The following is an 18,205-nucleotide window of genomic DNA, read 5'->3' as shown; positions in this document are numbered from 1 at the left end:
CAGTTAGGTTGCTGATTTTTTTTAGGTGGAACTATCTGATCTGCAAAAAACCCCAAGAAATCTTAACAGCAATGAGAGGCTGAGAAAATACCAGCTTAAAAGAGTTGTGGGTGTTCAGTTATAGTTCATCCTATAGTTACACAGCTCCAGTACAAAGGGAGTCACTTGTTTGTGAAGTCTTCTGGCAAGATGGAACTACCACACATGCTTGCTTTTGGACAAAATTGTTCCCGTTTTAAGCTCTTCAGCTGCAGAATTTGTATGAAAAGTTTTCTTGGAGGGCTCATGATCCTAAAGTAGCAAAACACACTGGATTTTTCATGTGGGATTTGCGTGAAGCGCACTACCTGAGAAATGAGGTAAAAGTTCTATTGAAACTCTACCCTGCTCACTGAGACACTTTCAGAATGGAGAATCTGGTTCAGTAATGGTCTGGCCATGATTTTTCCTTTCACATTTTGCCCACTAAGAGTACGTATATGATTTCAAGTCTGAGAAGAAATCCCTGTATTTAAGGAAAACTCTGCAGTGCTGCTCAATTTATTAAACTTATCTGAGATCTGAATAGGATAATGCAAATTAGAGCTGTGTTCTGTTAAAGTTTGGGTTAGAACAGTATGGAGAATTGATGATGTATCCTGTAGGGATCAGAACTCACTGTATCTTTTATGGCATATGTAATTTCCTACTGGTGATACCTATGTTAAAGCTAGGGAGGATGTGTTATTTGTATAGTAGTTGTGTTTCTTGTTCATGCTAGAAAGAGATCTGTTGGCTCACTAAGGGCATCTTTTACTCATGATTTGAGTCAAAATACTCTTATTTCTGTTTAGAGTTAGTCTCTGATTTGCTGATTACATATTTTGTAATTTCACAAGGTTAAGGAATATAGTTGTGTAAGGGGAAAGAATTTTGACAAAGCATCTTTCCAGTGGCCATGTCTACACTATTTTGGATGTTTTTAGAATGTGTTTATTCTACAGTCAAAAATGTGACTGCAGCTACTATTGATGTAGCTAGGTGAATTGGCTGAAATACCAAAAATGCTGCAACTCAGACTACTGGCCCCAAAATGTAACAATTGTATCTGAGTTTTATGGTTCTTCCTTTATAACCATTGCTAGTGTGTGAAGTAGTTTGGGTGAATACAGGCACGTACGTGCTGCTTTGAGACACTGGAGAAAGGCCACTATGAGAACATACGTTTTCTAGAGATACGTAATTTTAAAAAGTTAAATTTTGGATAAGAAATCCTTGGTTTTAATTTATTTTCATCAGTACCTTTTTTTGAGATATGGTTAGGTCAACAAAAAAGTATGTAAAGTATTTATGCTGTTCATTAGGTACTAATCTAAATACAAGTCCATGTGCTGATGTACGTCTTCAGAATTGTGATATAGCATCTTCTGTTTGAAGCTGTATGTAGTTTAGTTTGGGAAGTAAATGCTTATTGTTAGGTATTGACATGAACATAGATGCTTGAGCACAAAACTTTAAATTAGGAAGAGGGATAGCTCAAACTTCTGTTGGATACATCTGTACTAATAAACCAAACTATGTCAAGCTTCTACCAAGCCTGGTAGAATCCATAATACCCCATCTTTTTACCCTTCAAAATAGGGTGACGGGCTGTTAGTACAGTGCCAGTGCTGTAAAGGACCAATGGAATTATCTGATAGGTGTGCAAGAGACTAGGCAGTAGGAGTGGGGAAAAGACCTTGCTGCTTTGTGTACTGTAGGTGACACTTAAAACACTATTAGCTCTTTCAGTGTTGACAATTTTTAAAAGCATGCTGAAAAGTGGAGAGAACAAAACTAATTTTAAAGCCCTTAAATAATAGGTTTTAAGGATTTTGACCTGTTGAGTTTATCAAAACTAGTTTACCAATACAAGATTGAAGTGGGATGATATAAGTAGGTTAACAAGGGAAAAATAGTGAGGACCTGTGGGCTGCCTGAATTCCTGAAAAGGAACATTGTCTTCAGAGTCTGGTTAGAAGCTGGGCCTGACACACTTAAATAAAAAAGCCAGTCACTATTTTTTAGCAAGCATGATTAGTTTTGAAATCAGATTGGAGGATAGCAATGCATTTTGTACACACCAATTCTCTCATCAAACTAGCTATCTTTGCAAAACTTCTATCTTACTGATGCAGTTTTTGTGTTCTACGCCATGTTTTGAAAACAAATTTCCACTTCATTCTAAATAGTATGATGTAATAAATAAATAATAGTATGATGAAATAAAAAACCATCATTCAACATCATAAAGTTAAGAATAAAAATAAGTATATATTAAGGTTAATAATAACTTGAATGCGCGGGTAATTGATTATCACAACAGCAATGCCAAATGTAATATTAGCCTTGCATTTTGCTGAAATAAGTCCATTTTAACAGCTACTGAACAAAAAGAAATGGATGTTTGTTGAGAAAAATAATGAAAATATGTATGTGCAGGCATATGAACACAGTTTGATAGAGCATTACTGCTGACCAGTTGAAATCAGAGGATGTAATCTTTTAAGATAGTTTTGTCTTCAAATTAGTACAACCTGTGTGTTTAGTCAATCCTGAGAAATAATGCCTTTCCACAGGCTGTGCTGACCTTAGAGATAACAAGTTTTTCACCCCCTTATTGATGAACTTGATCAATGAATACTAGCTACAGGGCAATTGATTAGGATGTATAATATACTGGAATTTTTATTCCAGTTGTTTAAGTTAAGAAATACCACAATAAATTCTATTTCAGTCCATAAAGTAGTCAGTTCTAGCTCTATTTAGAACATAAGTCAAAGTTGGCATCTAACCTTGAGGTTTTTGTTACTTTGCCATACATAGAACTTCATGGTTCCTGGTTATCCTTTTTGGAAAAAAACCCTCCACTTTTTTCCTGAAAGATTAGAATGAAGACTATAGAATGGCTTCACAGATGTCTCAAACATTTTTAGAAAGAATGGCTTTACAGAATCTATGGTCACTTCATTAATGAACTTGGAGATTTTAACAATTTAAAACCAGCTGTCAGATCTGTTTGAGCACCTATTACTAAAGCAACCTAAAAGAATTTTAAAAACACAGTGATTCAAACTTTCTTTACAATTCTTTACAAAATCAACTACTTTTTTTCTGAAGTGTTTATATATACTAGCTTTTTTCCATTTTCCACTCTCAACAAAGTGCTCAGAACTAGAAGAAAAACTTGCTGCAACACAGTTTCTTAATATTTATTTGCATTCTTCTTATTCTTGCTGTGTTTCCTGAAGGGATTAAACACTAAGTGGAAGAAATATTGCACAGCTTCCAAGAGACTTCAGTATTCTTTCTTTTTCTGCAGGCCCATAATGCTAGGAATTAGTGAAAAGACAAATGGCATCTCTCCCTCTTACAGTTTTTCTTTTGATAATTGATTTTTGTTCCTGCTGGGTTTATTTTCATTTACTAAAGGATATACTAAGGATTAGTTAGAGCCAATTCTTAAGATAGTGTCATGGTCAAATTGAGAAGAAAAAGAATGTGGTATTTCTGCCTCTCCATGAGGTCTGCAAACAGTAAAACCTGCTCTGAGTTGAGTAATGCAGAATATATATTTTTCCTGAAATTTTTATATTAATTCTTTGAATTGGAAAATTTACTCCCTAAATAAACACAATCCTCATAGGATGAAGCCAAGGGATACTCTGTCTGCTGGGCATGAGCAGATTGCAGCTCTCCATATCTTAACTTGTAGACAGATTAATGTAGCCTGTGCAGCACAGCATGCTGCTTAAACCCTGGCTCAGATTGAGCAGTCATAAAATGGATTGGTGACTTAGGCTATTCATCCTAGCCATGACAGTTGAAAGGAGGTCACTAACAACGTCAACAGAGCGTACAATCCTTTTCTTCTAGATAGGCTTTGCTTTGGGTTTTTTGTCAGGCAGATTCTTGCAGAAGTATTGAGGCCTTCCACTTTCATCTCCATTAATCAGGGGCTGTTCTGGAAGAGATTCCTTAAGAAAGGAGCTGTAGTGTTGGTTTTTGATGCCTATAATCTCTTCAGTTAGGGAATGCAGATGTCTTCATAGACTGTGGATCAAGAAGATAATCAATCCACGTTTTTCAGAACAAGATACTTTGGGAAGATTCGAGCAGAAAAATCTTGTGATTTATAGCATTCTCAGATTTGATTACCTCTTTGTTTTAAGAAGATTTCTGTCATTTCCCCAATTATTGGGGATGTTGAGAACACTAACTGGAACATATGTTGCGATGCACAGAAAAGGAAGAACTGAATTCCCTTTGTTTCAGCCTCCCAGGACATATTTGTGATATTTTGGCTATACTGATTTCCAGTTGCTTTGCACAGAAACAGATCCCCAGTACTAGGCAGTAGTATAGTTCTGATTAAAAAATTAGCTGCAGAAATGCATTCTCTATTTCTGAAACTGTTTCATTCATATTAAATATTTGCCTGTGGCATAATCTGATTAGCTGAACAGCTTTTAAGTACTATGTTTGATTTTTTTGTTGTTGTTGTTTTGATCAGTTAGCAAATAAAGGCATACACATAATTTTGTGAACAGCTTATTTTGCTTGTTCTCATGTGGATATGATTTGAAAGAAAAATCTAGCTTGCGTATTGAATCGCTTATGTTATTTCTGTTCAGGTGAGATGCTAAAATGTCTGGATGGAAGCCAGGCTTTTGATACAGTTTGGCACCGTGGCTTTCTAGCAATGGTGGTGGAATTAAGAGTGGAAGGCACAGGACTTAATTGATAATCAGGAAGATTCTAAAAAAAGTAAATAAGATTAAGTGAAGGTACAAGAGGGGAGGGAGAAGAAAAGAGGATGAAAGAGGTGTTTATACATGAAACTAATATGAAGTGAGAAGTTGTCTGTGCGTTGCAAATAGTGAAGCCCACACATTATGGCTTAAAACAGCATTGTTGCTATGTCTTGGGAATTTTAGGGAATCTGTTTCCCACTACAGGATTATGGAACATTATGCTCCAACATAACTCTTTTTTCACCATTTCCATTTAAATGTCTCTTTATCGTATGGCTATATATATTTAAAAAGCTTATCTATGCATCTTAGTATGGGATAACACAAGCTGGTAATACATTTTCAGAATCAGAATTATATAAATAACTTCTTAACTATTTTGAAATCTTTTTTGATAGCTTAGCATACTTCCACATTTTGTGAAGTATGGTACAATATTTTGGTTCATATAATCTTTGTGGGATGAAAAAATATTTTGTCTTTTCAATAATTTGAAACTCTTATTTGGAAGTCACACCAAGCATGCTATATTACTTATCTGTATATCTTAAAAGGAATGCCTTAAACTACATCTGTCTGTTTCCCTTTTCCAGCAAGCTTACTTTAATCTTTATAGTTTATTATCTCAAGTTTTGCTGTATGTGTTGTAGATACGTGCAGTCTGAAATCCATTCTCCTTTGTTAAAGACGACAATGAAACATTGTTTTAATTGGCATAAGAAATGTATGAGAAATGCTGCAATTCTTCTTCGCAGAAAAAAAGATTGCATATTCATTTTGCTTCAACTACTGCGTTGTTTCTGTGTAAATGTGGTCATGGTGATTAATGAAGTTGCAGGGAATCACTTGATGACAGTAGTATCTCATAAAAAGAATCTGCCAACACAAAATTCTTTCTTCACCTGATGTGGATGCAGAATTTGGTTCATTTCTGCGTAACTGTGGTGAATTCTAATTCTGTTGCATTGGAATGTATAGTTAGTGGTGTCTGTCTCCTTGGACTTGACCTCAGGTTTTTAGTGATGTCATAGAAGTATGAATTAGCTTGGATTGTTCAACAGGAAAATGTTACATTACTTGACAAGAAGAAACTTTTAGCTTGTATAATAGTTATTTCAGTGGAAATTGAGCTGGGAATACTTCTGTTCCAGACTTGTAATTTTAAAAGCAAAAAAGCTCATTTCATAACTTCTCGTAGTTTTCCTAACTCCCCATGTAACCCAGTACTGACACTCTGTACATCTAATACAATTTTAGTGCATGCCTAGAGGATCTAATAATGTAAACAGATTAAAAAGACTTGTCTTCACTTTCTCTTTTCTATATGAAGTTTGGAAGTATTGCCATTATCTTAAATTAAACTTCTCTAGACTGTGAGCTGTATATTTTTGGAGGTAAGTGACCTCTGGGTTTCAACTGAAAATAAATGAAGACTATGATGATGTCTGTTTACATGGAGCATCTAGGAAAACTTGATGTCTTTATGTAGGAGAGGAGGTCTTGAGACCTAGTTTTGTTTTGGTTCTACTGCTGTCCTAGTGAGTGTGTCTTGTGTGTCACTTTCTTGTCATAGTGCCCAAGTTTCTCTATCTGTGAAATTAGTTTTTGTCAGTATCAGAAATATTTGTTAGATTAACCAATTTTATAACTACCACAAAACATGTAGCTTGTGTTCAGATAGGTGTTTGATCTTTGAGCTCTGTGACAAAAGGTAAATAGGATGTAATTCATGATGTGTTTTAAAACCAGAAAGAAGCTTACTATGTAGGAACTGGTGAACCGAAGATGTGGTTAAATTGTTGAAATACTGTGCCTCAATTCTTGATATTCATTGGAACACTTAGGGATGTGTAGATATGCTTGAAAAAACAAAAGTGAACTAATCAGAATTCTATCATTTTAGAGATTTGGGGATACGGTAACCCAGTGTTTCCAGGAAGTCCAACTTTTCGCTTAAGCCATTAGACAATCCAAAGCAGGCATTCACTGCTTAAAATTAAATACATGCATAATTGCAAGTGCAAAGGAAGGAGCACTCTGTTTAAATCTTATAACAGAGGAATAAGCCTTGAAACTTTTCATGAAATTAATGTACAAAAATGAAGAAGCTACTGGAAAAGTCTTAAATGTCTTGCCTCCTGTGAGGCATTTGATTGCATAGGAAAGATTTTAGGCTCTTGAAAAGATATTATTTTGTGGAAACAGTATGTCATAAAGGCAGCAGGTTTAAGGGGTTTGCTTTTCCTAGTCCTATAGGTGTGCGTTTGCCCTTTCTTGCACAAATTCTTTTGTGTTTAAACGACTTTACTGGGCAGGATTTTATATGCGAGGGTGAACTGATAGTTACTGGATCTCCTGCTGCCTAGCACTTGCAGAACCAGCACTTGGAGATCTTGTGTTCCGTCCAGTAGCCTCTACAGTGTAAATTAGCCCATGCTGGGATTCTGATGTCCTCCCATCCTGCCCCCCACCCCGGCCTCACTGAAGTTTTTTGGCTATTACACAAATCATGACCTTTTTTTCCTGTTTTGTCTTCAGCGTCTGTTTCCTGTTTTCTCCTTCCCTCCCCCACCCCATTTTTTACTCCTGACTTTCTCTCCAGTGGTGTCTTTGCTTTCTTTCACTGTTACCTTATTTTTCCCAAATTTTTTGTTTGTATTAAAAGGAAGAGAGAATTGAGAGCTATAACATTTGTGCTTTCCTTTTACTGTGTTTCTGTATCCACACTTGATAATTTATTGAACATTAATTTGCATGTTGTTCATGCTGTTTCCCAAATCTCAAGGCTATCACATGAGTGTATTTCTCCCATCCTAACACAGACTCATAGATGTACACATTTTCTAAGTGCTAGAAGTTTTCAGTCTTCTATTTGTTGAGCATCATGTTTAAGCAGACTTCTTAGAGTAGCACAGCCCAGACTTTATCTGGACTTAAAGCTCCAGTTCCTGGTCTCTGACATCTCATTCTGGAAACTATTGTTCGAGTGATCTTGATTTCTGAGAGAACATGATGTAATTTTAAAGAGTCTGAGTCTCTCTCTGTTAGTATGTGCTTCCTATGGCTTCCACACAGGAATATACTCTTCCAAAAAACCCCAAAAAACAATCATTAACCAGTACACTATGGTCAAGAAAATCGAAATTAGTTTTGTCTGTTTATATGCTTGTACCAGTTTTCCCACTTGCATTGCTTTGTATTTCAAAGTACTTCAGAGGTGAATCCAGAGTTAAGGAAAATTTAGATAGGATGGGGGAAATCCATGACTGTGAGCTCAAACATGGTCTTGGATCGAAGCTGAAATGCAAGAGAAGCATACCTATAGAGAACAGCAGTACACTTGAGGGTAAATATGCTTTCAAGGATTTGTTCAGTCAGCACCTAAACTGATGAGCCCAAAAGGAAGCAAAGAAACGCTCAAACTGATGCAGATTGGGACTTTCATTCAGACAAATAAGTCTTTTTGGTGTGGAGTTTGTAATGTTGTGCTATATTTGTTTGTGTAATAAACCTGTTAGATGACAAATTGCTGTCACCTTGGACTTGTGTTTGACTAGGACTATTTCAAAGCTTTGAAACTTCTCTGGATATGTAGAATGAGAACTGAAAATGTGGCCCAAGAAGGCAGAATAAAGCCTCTACTTAATTTGGCCTGAAAGCTTGCTGTAATAACACACCATCCCCATTTGTATGTGGTCATTAAAAGGTTTTTCTGCAATGGGTGAGGCTGCTTTGGTAAACTGCAGTTTGTGATGTATATTTATATGGGAATGTCATTGCATTCGTGGTTTGGCAAGTCACTGTCTGTTTTTCCTTGTCTACAGGACAGTTCTAAATATTCCTCCCCACCCTGTTCTTGGTGTTCACAAATGAATTATTCTTTTAAATCTTTCTTATCTGTTGTCTTTCCCTAACTCTCCAAAGAAAACTTTGTTTAAATAGTTACTCCCTTGGGACTTTCATGCATATCCTGTTATCTGTTTTATATTACAGTCTTTCATGCTGGGAATGTACTTCCAAAAAGCACAAAACAGCTAAAGCACTTAGATGACAACAAACATGTTTAAGTGCTGAAGTCCAGGCATAAAACCAGCATTATTAGCATAAAATTCTCTTTTGCTTAACCTCCCAACCCCCTTAGTATTATTAGACTGGTTTATGACCTGCAGGGCATCATTTCACTTTGTCTAGCCCAGAGATGTTGCAGTGTTGTTAGTGGTGAAGCCATTGCCACAGAAAGTGGGAAACATTTAGAAAGTTGATGATATTTTCACTCTTGTAATCAAATACCAGCATTCAGAAGAGCCTATGGGAGCGATGAAGTTTTGGCTGCCAATTTTATTTGCTCAGCTAAGAGGCATCTCTCCCTCACTGCTTTTTGTTGCTTGGGATTGGCAATGTTATGTTCCCACAGGAGCAGTAGATGCATACTTTCCTGAAGAGCAGTATTATCTGTAGTTTCAATACATTGTTATATGTTCAAGTAAATGTAAGTATGTAGGAAAATATTTGCAGTGTCCTGCTTTACATATACTGATTTAGGTGCATTATAATTACTCAGTGTGGGGTGTGTGTGCACACTGAGCAAATTGGTTCTGCTCTTTCAAGGGAAAACTTCTGTTCCAGTAGCACATGAAAGACTCGGCTAGCCTGTACTAGCTGCAAACATAAAAATTAAAACACCAGCACAAGACATCTCAAGTGGCTAGCCTCTGAGGTTTGGGGAATGTGGGATAGCTGGCAGGGAATATAGGACAGCATTTATTCATTGCAGCAGCAGTTGTGAATGATCATGTTTTTTAACTGTTCTATTTTTCATAAAATATACTATACAATTAATAGCTTGGATTTGTTTACTAGCATGTGTGTCAAGATTTCTGCTGGTATTTCAACAGTTGATTGACATACAGGTAGCAACATATCCAGTAAAGTGACAGCTGCAACTTAGCTGGAGAAATCCAGAAATGCTTCACCGTATAGCTTGAAACTTTGCACTTAGTTGGAATTTGGATTACGCTTGTTTAAGATTAATTGCTAGGGATGCCATTTAACCAAGTATTTGAAACTGACTTCATTATTGGTAGGAAGTGGTAACTATCAATTTTTGTATTTCAACTTGCATCCTGATTTAGGAAAACTGATATTAAAAAAAAAAAAAGTAGCAGGAGAAGATTCTACATCTGCCACCTGTATAAAATCATCTATAATTTTAATGTAACTTTTTCCAAGTTCCTCTTTCCCTCAGTAATGTGCGAACATCAACCAGTATTGTTAAACTGGCTTGCTGGAGAGAACTAGTCTCCCTATAGTGCTTATATTTGACACTAGCAAAAATGAAGTGGACTTCAGAGGTGAAATACAGAGCTGATGTTGCTGCCAAAAAAGGCACTTCTGTGGCTATATTTACACCCTGAAGCTTTGTAAACAGTGTTTGTCTATTGAACTCTATTCTTGTTCATGACAGAGCAAACTGTCTTAATGCATTTGTCAGTTGGTTTCTGGCCATTGTTCTTAAGCTGGATTAGCTGAAATAAAAAGCTAACAGGCATTTTGAATGTGATCTCAGTAGTGTCTGCATCTGTATGACATTCAGCCTCAACATACTGGTGAAATAAAGTTAATGGTTATATTTGCTTATGAAAATTACTTGCAAATGTGTTCTGCTTGCAGGGGTCTGTCACTAGTGTTCCACAAAAAGCACAGATTCGTTGCTTCTCATTTCTTTTTCCTGACCTTGAATCCTGGTATTGTGGTTATTTCCCTCTTTTGCATGCTGTTGTACATTTCCTAAACATGTGAAATGGTAATAATTCTCTATATGACTTCCACTGAAGAGGAAATGGATACTTGTCAAAACAATGATATGTGTCTGGGATTCCAGCATCCAGGAGCTTTATTACACTGGGGCCTCTCAGTTTGCAGTAAAAAAAATTCTCGGGTACTAGCACATTATTTTTGAACCTGAGTTAAAGTGCTTTGATTAACCATGTTCTTGTAAGTGCCTTGGAAGCATACTTTATGCAAGCATAAACTTAATGTTGTAAGTACAAAAAGAAACTTTTTAATTTTGCCAATACATTATAAAGAATGAAAGTTGGAAATGAAAAATTTGTTGTGGCATCTAAAAATCTATCACCTCCACATCAGAACAAGCTAAATAATTTACAGAACCCAAACAGATTTCCCTCCCCCTCCCCAATTTCTTTAATAAGAATTGGAAGAAATGAAATGTTTGCCAGTTTCAGTGGAATATGTGGCACTGGTACAGAAACAGCCATTTGGTGAGGTGGGATGGACAACATAGAATCACAGAATGGTTTGGGTAGGAAGGGACCTTAAAGGCCATCTAGTTCCAACCCCCCTGCCATGGACAGGGACACCCTCCACTAGACCAGGTTGCCCAAAGCCCCATCCAACCTGGCCTTGAACACTTCCAGGGAGGGGGCAGCCACAGCTTCTCTGGGCAACCCGTTGCAGTGCCTCACCACATTCACTGTGAAGTTTTTTTTAGTTGTATCTCATCTAAATCTACCCTTCTTCAGCTTAAGGCCATTAATTACTCCTTGTCCTATTGTAAACAGTCCCTCTCCAACTTTCCTGTAGGCCCCCTTTAGGTACTGGAAGGCTGCTAGAAGGTGTCCCCAGAACCTTCTCTTCTCCAGGCTGAACAACCCCAAGTCTCTCAGCCTGTCTTCATAGGAGAGGTGCTCCAGCCCTCTGATCATCTTCGTGGCCCTCCTCTGGACTTGCTCCAACAGCTCCATGTCCTTTTCATGTTGGGGGCCCCAGAGCTGGACGCAGTACTCCAGGTGGGGTCTCACAAGAGCAGGCTACAGGGGCAGAATCCCTTCCCTTGGCCTGCTGGTCACACTTCATAGAATCATAGAATGGTTTGAGTTGGAAGGGACCTCAAAGATCATCTAGTTCCAGCCTCCCTGCCATGGGCAGGGACACCCTCCACTAGACCACATTGCCCAAAGCCTCATCCAGCCTGGTCTTAAACACTTCCAGGGATGGGGCCTCCACAACCTCTCTGGGCAACCTGTTCCAGTGCCTCACCACCCCAACAGTGAAGAATTTCTTTCTAACATCTAATCTAAATCGACCCTCCTTCAGCTTAAACCCATTACCCCTTGTCCTGTCACTACACTCCCTGATAAACAGTCCCTCACCATCTCTCCTGTAGGCCCCTTCCTTTAGGTACTGCAAGGCTGCTAGAAGGTTTTCCCGGAGCCTTCTCTTCTCCAGGCTGAACAATCCCAACTCTCTCAGCCTGTCCTCGTAGGAGAGGTGCTCCAGCCCTCTGATCAGCTTCGTGGCCCTCCTCTGGACTCTCTCCAACAGCTCCATGTCTCTCCTGTACTGGGGCCCCCAGAGCTGGATGCCGTACTCCAGGTGGGGTCTCACAAGAGGGGAGTAGAGGGGCAGGATCACCTCCCTCGACCTGCTGGTCACACCTCTTTGGATGCAGCCCAGGACACGGTTGGCTTTCTGGGCTGCAAGCGCACACTGCCGGCTCATGCTGAGCTTCTCATCAATCAACACCCCCAAGTCCTTCTCCTCGGGGCTGCTTTCAATCCATTCCTCGCCCAGCCTATAGTCATGCTTGGGATTGCCCCGACCCACATGCAGGACCTTGTACTTGGCCTTGTTGAACTTCATGCGGTTCGCACGGGCCCACCTCTCCAGCCTGTCAAGGTCCCTCTGGATGGCATCCCTTCCCTCCAGCGTGTCGACCACACCACACAGCTTGGTGTCGTCGGCAAACTGACCGAGAGTGCACTCGATCCCATTGTCCATGTCATTGACAAAGATGTTAAACAGTGCTGGGTCCCAGTACCGACCCCTGAGGAATGTAGCTCGTCACTGGTCTCCACGTTGCTCTGAACAAATGAATGCTCATTGCTCTTTTTAATTTCTAAAATTATGGTTATCATGAGGGTTTAATATGAACAGTCAAAACCCACTGTAAACTTGCAATGTTGATTTTAAAGATAGGGCAGAGATTTTTCTCAAACAGTGTTGTTCTTAGTTTGTTGGACAGATAACAGGAAAACAGAGCTGTCTCTTGACCCAAGTTCATTTTCTGGCTGCTGGAATGAATTTGGAATTAAATCCCAGTTTTCCACTGAGCATGCCCTTCTCTAGCAGTGTCAGGGCTTGGGTGGGGTCACTTTTGTTGAATACAGCTTTTCAAAAAGACTGTTGGATTCTCATCAGCTTGCAACACTTTTTCAGCGCTGGGGAACAGCACGAAACTAGCTTAATGGACAGATTATATATGTGCATCTCTCGGACAAAGAGAGATTTCTTGATTTAAGTTGCTCTTTGAGAGATTTTTTTTTTTCCCTTGATATATCAGAGTATTTGTAGACTGAAAATACGGAAGGAATAGATTCCTGTTATTTCTGAGTATGGTATAGATAGAACTGAGAGCGCTGCAGGATGTATATTTGTTTCAATGTAATATCAAAGAAATTTCGATGTGGGCATCACGACATGGCTACATGTAGCACTTGAAAGGTATTTATGTTCTGATTTTGTTGAAAGTTTTGGGATTTTTTTTTTATGATGAGCTTTACATGTTGTATAGGTGCTATTATACAGACGATGCAGTTCTTGATGCATTTCATTTAGTTTGGGAAGCAGCACATTCTAGTATTCTTTTCTATGTTTTATTATACATTTTTTGGCTGCTATCTAGTGTCAGGAGACAAATGTCAGTAAAGCGGTTTAAAGAATTCTCCCTTGTATTCATGTCTAGTAGTATTATCTTTCGTTTGTGGAGAGTTGTATCCCTTCAACTGAATTATCCTTTAAAACTAATCCTATTCAGTTGTATATGGATTGCAGTAACCAAGTTATTCACCAGACAAAATAGAGATAGCCTGCAGCAGGTGTTTTGTGAAGTTGGGAGCACTTGAGCAATAAGGAATAGATATGTGTTGTTGTGCTGCTTTAACAGGAAAAAGATTTTGAGAAATAATCACATTCCTGGATTTTATTTTGACTGTACAGAGAGTTGAGGTAACTTCCCTAGAGTTGTTTACAGAAATTTGTCAGCATGATGATTTTATTGTGAAAAAAAAAAATCTATCTGGACTGCAGATACTTACTTTGCAATTTTGGACAGAAGTCTCATTTCAATTGCTGTCTAAATCCTTGATTTTATTTTTATTTTTTTTGTCTTCACAGTAATCTTCAGAATTACTCTAGTATTTGTCTTGTATTGTTGCTTCAGAAGTATCTTTTAAGTTCACACCATCCTATGTAGGGGCTCGTCAGTGTTTTTGAGTCCTGCGTATTCTGCGTATTGCAAGGCATGATGACACATTTGTAGTAATTTTCTAGAACTTATTTTTGTAGTGCTAGAAACTTGATGATATTTCAATATTTATATAAGGACAAAAATATTTTCCTAGTAATGCAAGCAGGCTACTGTATTTTGGAGGGAAACATTATATGCTTGCAAATATGTGATGGCATGGATGTAAAGATGAAGACTAACAAAAAATACCTGTTACATTGAATAGTGACTTCACTATCTAGGTAAAAAGGATGCTTATGAGTATTGTTGCCATTAACATTGGGGCTGCTAGCCACCATGACATGCCGGGAAGTCTCTGGAAACTGGGTTTGATAGATGTAGGATCCTTTGGGAAGACACCATTTTGTGCCATTTCTGCTCTTGGAGATATGCTTAGATGCTGAGTGAATATGTGTATATACTTAAACACACACCTGTTCTTGTACATATGTAACTTTAATTTTTCATAGGATAGTTTGGGTTGGAAGGGGCCTTAAAGACCATCTAGTTCCAACCAGGGACACCCTCCACTAGACCAGATTGTCCAAGGCCCCATTCAACCTGGCCTTGAACACTTCCAGGGAGGGGGCAGCCATAACTTGTTTTCATGGAGTAGTAATTCACTGTCTGGCTCTGAAGTTCTATTTATTAAATTGTTATGTTAATATTTCTATGACAACATTCAATTAGCTATAACTTGGGAACTACACTTGAAATTGAAATAGCACCTTTGAAACGTGCTGCTGATTTTTAGAACTATTATGGCACCATCTGCTGACCAATGTACAGACTGGCAGTGGCTGCTCACCTGGTTCCCTCCTCGTAAATAAGCTTCCAGTTTAGGAGGCAATTGAGGCACAACCATAAGGAGAAAGGGTGATTTTTAAATTTTTTTTTCTTCTATGTTTGGGATAAATATTTTTAGGAGGAGATATTATTACAATGGCAAAAGCCTGATTTGTAATACAGCTTTAGTTTTCTAGTCCCATGGATTATTGCATAAGGCTCTTCCATGAACTGTGAAGCTTTAAAAGAAATAATTTTGGGGGGGTGTGTTTGGCTGTATGTGCCATAGGATTGTTCTTGGTATTCTGTTTATCCATGTGTTACCTTTTAAGCCTACAAAGAAGAGCTGTGACAGCATGAGATCGGTTCAGGCCCCAGCTCTGGGAGTCTTGTCACAGTGTGAGAAACCGATGGACTCTTACAGGCTTCTGCCCTGTGGCTACTGTTGAGACTCACAAAAAAGCAGAGTCTGCAGTCTGTCTCTTCAGCTGCTGCAGTTAACCTTGATTTTTCTGTACAGTGATTATCAGGGAAGGAGCAAACCAAAACAGTCCTCCATGTCACATTCAGTATGTAAATACTTAAGTTTGGGTTCAATTGCTAGAGACTTAACTAGAGATCTTAACTGTTTGAAAATAGGTGATTGAATTTCATACATACAAAGCATGTTTTCCTGTGGGTTCACTGCTGTAACTTTTTAAAACGTGTTCAGTAGTTTGCTAAACTGTTGATCTTTGACTTAGTCTTACCTATTTTTTCAGGAATGTGCTTGAAAATGAACTTAATCCAAATTATTAGATTGAATAGTCGAAGTATGTCTGTATAGATGTATATACAGTACTGTATAGGTATAAATACAGAGAAGGATGCAAGTTCTTAGGGGAGAACTGGGGCTTTTCTGAGTTGATGTTTGACTGCAGATCAGTATTTTATTGGAAGCCATACAATGTAAATGTTGCAGATTTGATGTAACTAAGTCAATTTTAGGGATGATTTTGCTTCCTTAAGAATCTCAAAGTTGAAAAATGTATTCTTTAGTTGTTCGTGGAATCATAGAATGGTTTGGGTTGGAAGGGACCTCAAAGGTCATCTAGTTCCACCCCACCTGCCATGGGTAGGGGCACCTTGCACTAGACCACGTCACCCAAAGCCTCATCATTGTTAACTAGTTGATTTATGCCTTTGTATTCAGAGAGATCCATGTCTTTGCAATTGTAATAACCCACCTAAATAATGACTAAATGGTGATACTGGATTTACTTTTTGCTTTGTCCGCTGTAGAATGTGTGCCAGTTATATTGGCACCTTCAGAAAAATGATGCAACACAGAACCATGTGATGCCATGAGTTGTCTTGCGTACATACCGATGATAAAATACAAGTTTTAAAAATTAACAGAAAGGTAAAAGAAAGGGTTGTTTTGTTTTGTTTTTTTTTTCAGTACATTCAGCCTGATTTGGAGTATAAATTTTTGTACTCGACAGAAAATAATTAATCTATGCTTTTGAAAATTCTTCCGGGGGTAGTACCAAATTTCTCAGGTATTATCTAGTGGTTAAACCAGACTCTGTGAAACTTGAACAGCTGTTCCAGCTAGGATTTTACTTCAACAAATTTTAGGTATTGAAACTAGCAAGCATATTCTTTGTAAATGACCTGTCCTAACCAACTGTGAAATGCAGAGCAGTCTTCTGTGCTTCAAATCAATAATATGACAAGGAATAAAACACTTTCTTTAAAACAAAACAGAAAACCTTCCAAATAAGTAGTTGAAGTACACGTGAGCTTGTTTCAGGTTTTCCTGTATATTTTTCAGATGTTCTTTATTCTTTTTTATTCTTCTATGTGTACCCCATATGAGCTTTAATATTTGGAAGTGCAAGTGTACGATTAGTTAATTTTTATGAAGATAATGATTTTTAAAAAGAATTATTAATAATATGGTGATCCAGAAAATTGCATGACTTGCACAGACATCCATGTTGCCTTTTAGTGCACTGAGTTGTAATTTATTCCAATAGAAGTAGGATAATTTTGTTTGGTTGTTTTCTACAACATTATGGTTTCTTTGCAAATTGTAGTAGATTGATGGAGATATAACTATCAAAGTGATTTTGATTTCTTGAGTTTGCTGTAAATTTCACTGACAAACTGGCAAAAAAAAAAAAGCAAAAAACCCCTCCCAAAACCTAACCAAAAAATTTAGGACTGCCTACTTCTATATACTCAGAAAATGAGTAAAATGAGATCCAGAAATATATGGAAAAAGGATTTGGGTTTGTTCATCTGTGCTGGTGAGTAAGAATACTATAGCAGAAACAGTGACTTAAGACGCAGATTATCAACTGCAGTGAAAAGAAACTTTCTATGGTTTTAGTTTGATGTTGTCTGTATCTTTTTCATGTTATACTTGACAAGTCTTCTGTTTCTGATTTATCTACGGTGGCAGGAATCCTTCTGGTCAGACAACTACTTTTCAAGAATTTATACTAGGAACTGGAAGAAAGGTATGAACCAACTGACAAATCTGTATATTTGAGAGGAAAGAGAGTGGTAAGGAAAGAATATAGTGTTCTGCCCTGCTTTCAGGTATGAACTCTAGCCAGCATTAGCTTCTCCTCAACAGAATAAAGGAGAGGAAGAGATGAATGAAGAGGGGAGAGAACAGTTGTTTTCTTAGGTTGCTTCCTAGCTGGCCCCCTTGCTTGGGAAAGTTAATAGTCTTAAGATTAGGGCAGGACACCTGCACCCCATAAAACTGGGACCTGTTTTAACAAACTTAATTCCTCTTCAGAAATTGTGAGGTTGTTTCCAGTACTTTTTGCCGTACCACTCCCATCTTGGTCCTTGCAGTTTGAGTAGGTGCTCAATCTGCATTAGCCAAGTTTTCAGGAGGATTACGAAAGATACGGATGCTATCACTAGTAGTTTAATGTGCGTGGGTTTAATGCCAATTGTGAAATCTGCCAAAATTTTTTTTCTCTTTGCTCAGACCTTGGTAACCCTTCCATCTGAGCATCTCCCTAAGGAGATGCTCCCTTTCTCTATTGTCCACTCCTGCTTCAAGATTCTTACTCTCATTCTCCTTTCAAAGTGAAATATGGATTTAATATTACCTTGCAATACAAAAGAGGCGAGATAAGGAGAACGCTATCCTGCTGCAGCCATTACAGAGCTTAAAAAAATTAAAGGGGCAAAAATACTTAGTGTGCTTATGCTGCATCGTAAGAAGAAATGAGAGTTGTCAGTGCTTCCTTGGAGACAGGAGGGGAAGAAAAGATGCGGCTAAAGTTTAGAACTGTAAATTTTCAACCTAATTTGGTTTCTTTCTTCCTGATCG

General features: G+C 38.0%; 1 protein-coding gene across 19 annotated transcripts in view; it reads left to right on the top strand.

The window, feature by feature from the left end:
- EPB41L2 (erythrocyte membrane protein band 4.1 like 2) overlaps positions 1-18,205 on the top strand; it is a 127,124-nt gene that overhangs the window by 29,017 nt on the left and 79,902 nt on the right. For 2 of the 19 annotated variants that reach the window (XM_075748081.1, XM_075748074.1), the window contains exon 1: positions 12,973-13,295. The exons of 16 other annotated variants lie outside the window; for them this stretch is intronic. The gene's annotated coding sequence lies outside the window, so the exon portion shown is untranslated. Of the gene's footprint in view, positions 1-12,972; positions 13,296-17,314; positions 17,373-18,205 lie in introns of those variants that run through there. One more of the 19 variants, XM_075748073.1, reaches the window with a different exon arrangement.

The sequence above is a fragment of the Balearica regulorum genome, chromosome 3, assembly GCF_011004875.1.
Source record: "Balearica regulorum gibbericeps isolate bBalReg1 chromosome 3, bBalReg1.pri, whole genome shotgun sequence".
In the NCBI taxonomy this organism is placed as follows: domain Eukaryota; kingdom Metazoa; phylum Chordata; class Aves; order Gruiformes; family Gruidae; genus Balearica; species Balearica regulorum.
Note: the sequence above shows the minus strand (reverse complement) of the source record. Positions and strands in the feature narration are given on the sequence as shown.